Here is a 7932-nt window from a genome sequence, read left to right on the forward strand (position 1 = left end):
GTGCCTGTCTTTCTCTGTGTCCAAATTTTCCCTTTTTATAAGGACACCAGTCATGTTGGATTAAGACCCACTCTAATGACCTCATCTGAACTTGATCACCTCCAAAGACCTTACTTCCAAAAAAAATAGGACTCCAACATTTTTAGGGAGGACATAACTCAACCCATAACAGTGATGAAGGAGATGGCGATAATGGTGATGATGATGGTGGTGGTGACAATATTGGTGGTGACGTGATGGTGGCCTTTCTTTTTCTTGCCTCTCTGTAACGAAAGCAGGCTCCTTGCACAGTAGAGTAAAGAACTTTCTGCTAGACCTGGCCCGTTGTAGGCCATAATAGATGCCCATTGCACTGAATTGCAGTCAGCCCCACCCTGTCGTGACCTTGCTGGGTGACTGGGTTGGGGATTCCCTATTCTCTGTTCTGAGTTCCCACCCCCCAACCTGAGACCGAGGGCCATACGGGGTGGGAAACTCAGCCAGGGAAGCAGGAAGCCAGCTTTGAGCCAGCAGGACTGTGTGGATATTCCCAAGGCTCCGAGCAAGGCAGAGGCCATGTTGTTTCATAAGTGTCTGTGTAAACAGATGGCAGGGAGCAGTGGTTGTGACAGGAAGGATTGATAAGACATGAAGAGTCATAAACACTTCAGCGCAGCCTTCATCCCAGCCGAGCCTGGGTTCAGTGTTTGCTCAGGTGTGGCCCTTCCCTCGCCACAACACGAACTGCATCGCCTGTTGCCTCGGGGAAGAAGGGGTTAATCTGGGGATGGAAAATAAATAAGCACACACTCCATGGCAACACCACCACCCGACCCACAGCGCACCTTCTCACAGTATTCCACTTTCTAAAAGTTGTGTAACCACAGTCTCCTTAACTCTCTGCCTTTTGCAAAGCACTAGGTATACTTCTGTTTGTTTTTTTAAAATAATTTATTCTGAAATAATTAAAAAATATTTTTATTGATTTCAGAGAGGAAGAGAGAGGGAGAATGAGAGCTGGAAACATCAACAGTGAGAGAGAATCATTGATCAGCTGCCTGCTGCACGCCCCACACTGGGCATGTGCCCCGATGGGGATAGAACCACAACCTCCAGGTTCATAGGTCAACTCTCAATCACTGAGCCACACCAGCCAGGCTATTTTTTTTTAAAAAAAAAAATACATTTTATTGTTTTTTAGAGAGAGAGGAAGGGATAGGGATAGATAGAAACATTTCATTGGTCAGCTGCCTCCTGCACCCCCCCTACTGGGGATTAAGCCTGGAACCTGGGCATGTTCCTTGACTGGGAATTGAACCAGTGACCTCTTGGGTCCTGGGTTGACACTCAACTGCTGAGTCACACCAGCCAGGTGTGAAATAAATTTGAATTAACAGAAATTTGCAAGAACAGTACTAAGAACTTCCTTAACCCCTCCACCCAGATTCTTTAACATTTTACAACATTCGCTTTGTCATCCTCTCTCCTTTTATTTTATTTTTTAAAAATATGTTTTATTGATTTTAGAGAGGAAGGGAGAGGGAGAGAGATATAGAAACATCAATGATGAAAGAGAATCATTGATTGGCTGCCTCCAGCACGCCCCCTACTGGGGATCGAGCCCGCAACCCAGGCATGTGCCCTTGGCCAGAATCGAACCTGGGACCCTTCAGTCCGCAGGCCGACGCTCTACCCATTGAGCAAAACAGCTAGGGCTCCTCTCTCCTTTTATATAAGCCCATTCATCTTTTTCTGAATTTAACAGCAAGCTGCAAACATGATGCCCATCACCCCCAAATACAAGAAAAATCTCCTGTCTGAATCACTGCACTGCTCCCCAGATTAGGGAATTGACATTGGTACACATTCCCGTTCTGTCCACAGACCCTGTTCAAATGTTGCCGCTGTCCCAACCACGCCTTTTCCCTCTTGTGCTGCAGGATGGAGTCGAGGACCACGCATTGCATTTAGTTGTCCTGAGCATCCATCTCCTTCCGTCTAGACCAGCTTTTCCACCTTTCCCTGGCCTTTGTGTTCTTGCGAGTCTTAGAGAGTCAGGCCTTCTGTTCTGGAGGTGCCCTCAACTCGCTTAGAAAGCATAAGCCCTGTGAACAGTGACAACCTGATGTTTTCTCCTAACCCGTGGTCGGCAAACTGCGGCTCACGAGCCACATGCGGCTCTTTGGTCCCTTGAGTGTGGCTCTTCCTCAAAATACCACATGCGGGTGCGCACGTACAGCGAGACTGAAACTTCGTGGCCCGTGCGCAGAAGTCGGTATTTTGTGGAAGAGCTACACTCGAGGTACCAAAGAGCCGCATGTGGCTCACGAGCTGCAGTTTGCCGACCACTGTCCTAACCAGACCCAAGCCCCATGCTTTCTTGACAGGAATACCAGAGAAATGACTCCATGCCTTCATTTCTTTTTTTTTAAAATAAATATATTTTTATTGATTTCAGAGATGAAGGCAGAGGGAGAGAAAGATAGAAACATCAATGATGAGGAGAATCATTGATCGGCTGCTCCCTGCACACCCCACACTGAGGACAGAGCCCGCAACCTGGGCATGTGCCTTGACCGGGAATCGAACCGTGACCTCCTGGTTTATAGGTTGATGCTCAACCACTGAGCCACTATGACTGGGCCATACCTTCATTTCTTTTTTTTTTTTAAAATATATATTTTATTGATTTTTTTTTTTTTTTTACAGAGAGGAATGGAGAGGGATAGAGAGTTAGAAACATTGATGAGAGAGAAACATCAATCAGCTGCCTCCTGCACACCCGCTACTGGGGATGTACCAGCAGCCAAGGTACATGCCCTTGACTGGAATCGAACCTGGGACCCTTCAGTCCGCAGGCCGACGCTCTATCCACTGAGCCAAACCGGTTAGGGCCATACCTTCATTTCTTTCTTTCTTTCTTTCTTTTTTTTTAAATGTTGAAGTAATGCAACTTATCCAGCCACCGAATAGCCTGGCTAGAACTAGCACAAACTCCAAATTACTCTTGCATACACTGTCCCCCCTGCCTGGCCATGAGCACAGTCAAGCAAGGTCTACGGGTATGCCCATACCTTCATTTCCTGATTAAGTTAGTGTCTGCCAGGCTTCTCACTGCCAAGTCACCATCTCTCCCTTCTAATTAATACATGCCTTGTGGGGAGATTTTATGAAATTATTCCCAAATCCTGATCCTCACTGAACCTCTGCCCACCAGCTTCACTGTCCGTTGACAGCTCCTGTCTGAATCAAACACCACTATGGTGGTTGCCAAATAGGACCGCCCCCCCCGCCCCCCCCAGCATTCCTCCTACCATTTATTAGTTGGCATTCTACTATAAAGAGACCTTCCTTTCTCCCCCATGTGCTTGTTTATGTCAGGATTAGCTCAGGGATTCCTATTTCATGTGATTAGTTAAAATCTGTTAATAGTATTTAGTTTGGTGTTCAAATTGTCCCAGATTGGGCCACACAGACCCGCGTCAAGCTGGCTCCTTGTGTCCTTCGACATGTCCCCATCATGCTCTAAGCATTTTCTTACTTCCTGGCACAATAACACGTTCCGGGGTCATCTGTACTTTTCTTGCTCCAGCTCTGGAACCAACCATTTCTAAGAGGTTCCTTTTAGTGGAGGATAATGTTTAGACACGGAGATCGGCTGCTCAGTGGGTTCTCTCAAAAGGCAGAGCCAGGACATCCCTGTACATACAGCCGCTTCTCACTGTTCACGGGGTTTATGCTTCCTAAAGTTCCCACCTACGCGGCGTTAGTGAACGCGGAACCATCGCCCCTACGGAAAATACAGGCTTGGGGTCCTGTGAGCCTCCGGTTACAACGTTTTCACCCGCCAATCAATTCATAACTTTGTTTTATGGGTTTTTGTGTGTAAAGACACCTTATTTAATTATATTGTTGACATTGAACTCGACAGCACTGTAATTCATGCCTGAACAGAGCTTATCTAACACGCTGTTTCTCCGTAAGGCACATTGAAGCTTTCTTGCGCTTGGGAACACGAGACGGCACTTCACCTGCACCTGGGGTTTGTTTTAAACAGCAAACTCGCCAACCACAAACACAGGAACGACAACAACAGGGCCCTGCGCAGACTGCGAAAGGGACGCGTCTGCAGGCTGAGGGTTGAAGCAAGGGAGTGGAGGGCCCCTGTGGAGCTCAGCTGGGAGCGTGCCCATTGAACAATGAGCGTTTCGCACCGACCCGTGCGCGTCTGTGAGTGACCTTGGAAGTGCTGCGAGTGTTTATTTTGGGGATTGCAAACACATTTCAGCGAGTCGGCGAATTTGCAGATATGGAATCTGTGAGTAATGGGGATTAGACTCACACAACTCGATAGCAAAAAAACAAACAATCCCATCAAAAATGGGCATTTTTCCAAAGAAGATATACAGATGGCCAACAGGTACATGAAAGGAGCCCCATGTCACCATCATCAGGGAAATGCAGATTGAAACCACATTGGCTGTCACCGCACACCTGTCAGAATGACTGTTCCAAGCAATCACAGGTGTTGGTGTGGATGTGGAGTAAAGGGAACCCTTGTCCGCTGTTGTGAGAATGTAAACTAGTACCGGCACTAATGAAAACAGTATGGGAGTTCCCCCCCAAATTAAAAATAGAACTACCATCTGACCCAGCGATTCCACCTTTAGGTATTTATCCAAAAGAAATGAAAATGCTAACTGGAAAAGATATATGCGCCCCCATGTTCATTGCAGTATTATTTACAACAGCCAAGATATGGAAACAACCTGTGTCCATCGATGGGTGAATGATAAAGAGGTTGTGAGAGACATATATATATATTTCTAATATATATATTATCCCACCATTTGCGACCACATGGATGGACTTCAAGAGTAGTATACTGAGTGACATAAGTTAAACGGAGAAAGACAAATGCCACATGATCCCACTTATATGTGGAAGCTTAAAAAAATAACCAAACCAAACCAAAAGCCCTGAACTCAGGGAGTAGATTGGCCAGATTTGGTTGGAGGGCAGGTGATATGAGTAAAAAGCATTCACACATACAAACTTCCAGCTATAAAATGAGGGATGTCGTGTACAGCACAGCGACTTTAGTTGATAATAGTGTATCGCATATTTGCAAGTTGCTAAGAGAGTCAATCTTAAAAGTTTTCACCACAAGAAATGAACTTTGGAACTATGTGTGGTGATGGTTAACTAGACTGTGCTGATCATTTCACAATATATACAATATTAAAATTAATGTTGTTCACCTGGAACGAATAGCATGTTACATGTCAATTACATCTAAATTTAAGAAAGGCCCGGCTGGTGTGGCTCAGTTGGTTGGAGCTTTGTTCCATAAACTGGAAGGTTTCAGGTTTGATCCCTGGTCTGGGTGCATCTGGGAGGCAACCGATCAACGTTTCTCTCTCACATCAATATTTCTCTCTCTCTCTCTCTCTAAAATAAAATATTAAAAAATCAATAAAAGTATTTTAAGGTAAAAAAATCATGTTTTTCCTGCATATACATACCATCAACATATAATACACCACACACAGACACTCATATTATTCCAGTATCTATCTGTGTTAATATATTTTAAAAGCATGAGTTCATTTCAATGCTTTTTATTCCAATCCCAAGCCTCTCGATCCTTTCTAGCTTTCCTCTTTCCCATCTGTAAAGCACCTCTCTGATGGTGAAAAGCTCTGCTTCCACCAAATATATTTGCTTATTTGCTCAGTCAATTTACCTTCCTGGCCTGCAGCCTGTGAGCTGAGTCCTCAGAGCTTCTGTGCAGGCCCTGCCCTCATAGCCTCGTTCCCTCTGCAGCCAGTGTGCAGATCCTCTGTGAAAAGAGGAGACAAAGGGGCAAAGGGAACAGACAACCATCACTACCATACAGGCCTTGTGAGGGGGGCGGGGGAGTATTTTCTACCCATTTTACAGAAGCGGCTCAAAGAAGCTGAGCGTCTTGCCTGAGGTTGACAGCAAGTAACCCTAGGAGCTGAGGGAATGAAATGTGCTGGGCCTTAGAGTAGGGGTTCTCATTCCTGACTGCACACTCAATCCCGGGGACGCTTTTCAGAAAGACTAATGCTCAATCCCCACCCCAGGCAAAGAGCAGGGGACCTCTGGGGAGGGGACGCTGGCAGTGTTTGCTTGAAGCTCTCCGGGGCACCCCGATGGGTAGCCAGGGCTGAGAGCCACTGTGTTAGGGCCATGTGATCCCAGACCAAATCCTCACGTGCCACTTATGAGCTGCACCATCATAGATGAGCCTCAGTCTATGCATCTGTAAAATGGAATTTAGTAACAGCTTCCTAGAGTGTTCAGTCTTTCCCTGTAGCATTCGTATGCTATGAGCATCATGAATCCAAAGGTCCTCTCCCACCTCGACCCCCTCCCTGACCCTCATGACTCTCTGTCGCCCTCCACCTGGCCCAAGAGAGGCCATCGGATCCATCCCTTTTGGGGTCCTTCTCACTCCTCCCCATTTTTCATCACAGTGCTTTTCCTTGTTCTTGCTCACATGTTCCCAGCCCTTTTCAAATGTCACCTTCTCCAGGAAGCCCTCCTAAATTGACTGAGATCTCACTATCTCCCCTTTCTGAGCTGCAATATTTAAACCTTTTTTTTTTTTTGGTGGTAAAATACATATACCAAGTTTGCTATTTAACCATTTTTAAGTGTACAGTTCAGTGCCATTAATTGCATTCACAGTGTTGTAGAACCATTTTCACTATCACTACAATTTTTCATCACCCAAACAGAAACTCTGTACCTGTTTCTGTGCAATAACTGCCATTCCTCCCTGAGCCTCGGACTCACTTTCCATCTTATGATCTTGTCTCTATATTTGTGCTATATATTCCACATGAAGAGAATCATCCAGTATTTGTCCTTGTGTGTCTGTCTTTGTTTGCTTAGCATAATGTCTTCAAGGTTCATCCATGTTGTAGCCAGTGTCAGAATTTCATTTCTTATTACGGCTGAGTGCTATTCCATTGTATGGACAGACCAAATTTTGCTTATTCATTTGTCTGTTGATGACACTCGGGTTGCTTCTACCTTTTGGTTATTGTGAATGATGCTTCTATGAACATCAGCATCAGGTATCTGTTTGCGTCCCTGCTCTGGACCAGGCTTTTAAAGACAAAGTCATAAATTGAGTTGTTCTGTTTTTCGGTCATTGTGTGTGTCAATTCTATCTCCTCCTAGGCCACAGGCTGTATCTTAAACTTGTCCTGGGCCCCTCAGCACTGGGCCAGGTGGTTCCTCAGGGAACGTGTGCTGATTGATCGAGTGTGACATCCAGGTAGGAGGGAGGTGAGTGTTGGTCACAGGCCATGTCCGGGACCAGCCTCTAACAGCCAGGCTGATTCCAGCCCAGTTTCTGGGTTGAGGGAGGTTGGAGAGAGGTGACGAGAAGCGATCCGAAGCCCAGGACTGTCACCCTCTCCCCAGTGTTGATTTGGCTTCTCCGTAAAAGAGACATACACTTCTAGGTTTTTATTCAGACTCCTCCCTCCGAGCATGAACTTAGCCATCTTTCCAATGCCCCCTGCAGGTTCCCACCTGTCAGGCTGGGTCACAGCTCCCAACTTTTGTTCCTGCAGTTCTCCCTTCCTAGAATCCCCTCCCCCCTTTTTCCCTCTGGCTGCCTGCTACTCATAGTTCAAGGCTAACACACCGCCTCCAGGAAGCCTTCCCGGACCCTGTATCTGCGTCAGTTGCCCTGCTTTGATGTACCCACAGCATCTGTACTTAACCCATGTTTGGCATATACGGATGAGTTATAACAGCTGAGTCACTTCTACTCTCCCCCAGTGCCCACCTACCACCCCATATAAGGCATTCCTGAAGGTCTTTCTTCTTGGTACTACTCATCGGTGGCACACTGCCCAGCACTTAGCAGGCCCTCGATAAGAATCTGGGTAATAAAGGGGTATGACTATA

General features: G+C 46.2%; 1 non-coding gene across 1 annotated transcript; it reads right to left on the bottom strand.

The window, feature by feature from the left end:
* Positions 1–2913: 2913 nt before the first annotated feature.
* LOC111823543 lies at positions 2914–3049 on the bottom strand. Its single transcript, XR_002826586.1, has one exon. It is a non-coding gene; the product is annotated as a small nucleolar RNA SNORA58 (small nucleolar RNA).
* Between the last annotated feature and the right edge of the window lie 4883 nt (positions 3050–7932).

Source organism: Myotis lucifugus, unplaced genomic scaffold (genome assembly GCF_000147115.1).
Source record: "Myotis lucifugus unplaced genomic scaffold, Myoluc2.0 scaffold_545, whole genome shotgun sequence".
NCBI lineage: Eukaryota > Metazoa > Chordata > Mammalia > Chiroptera > Vespertilionidae > Myotis > Myotis lucifugus.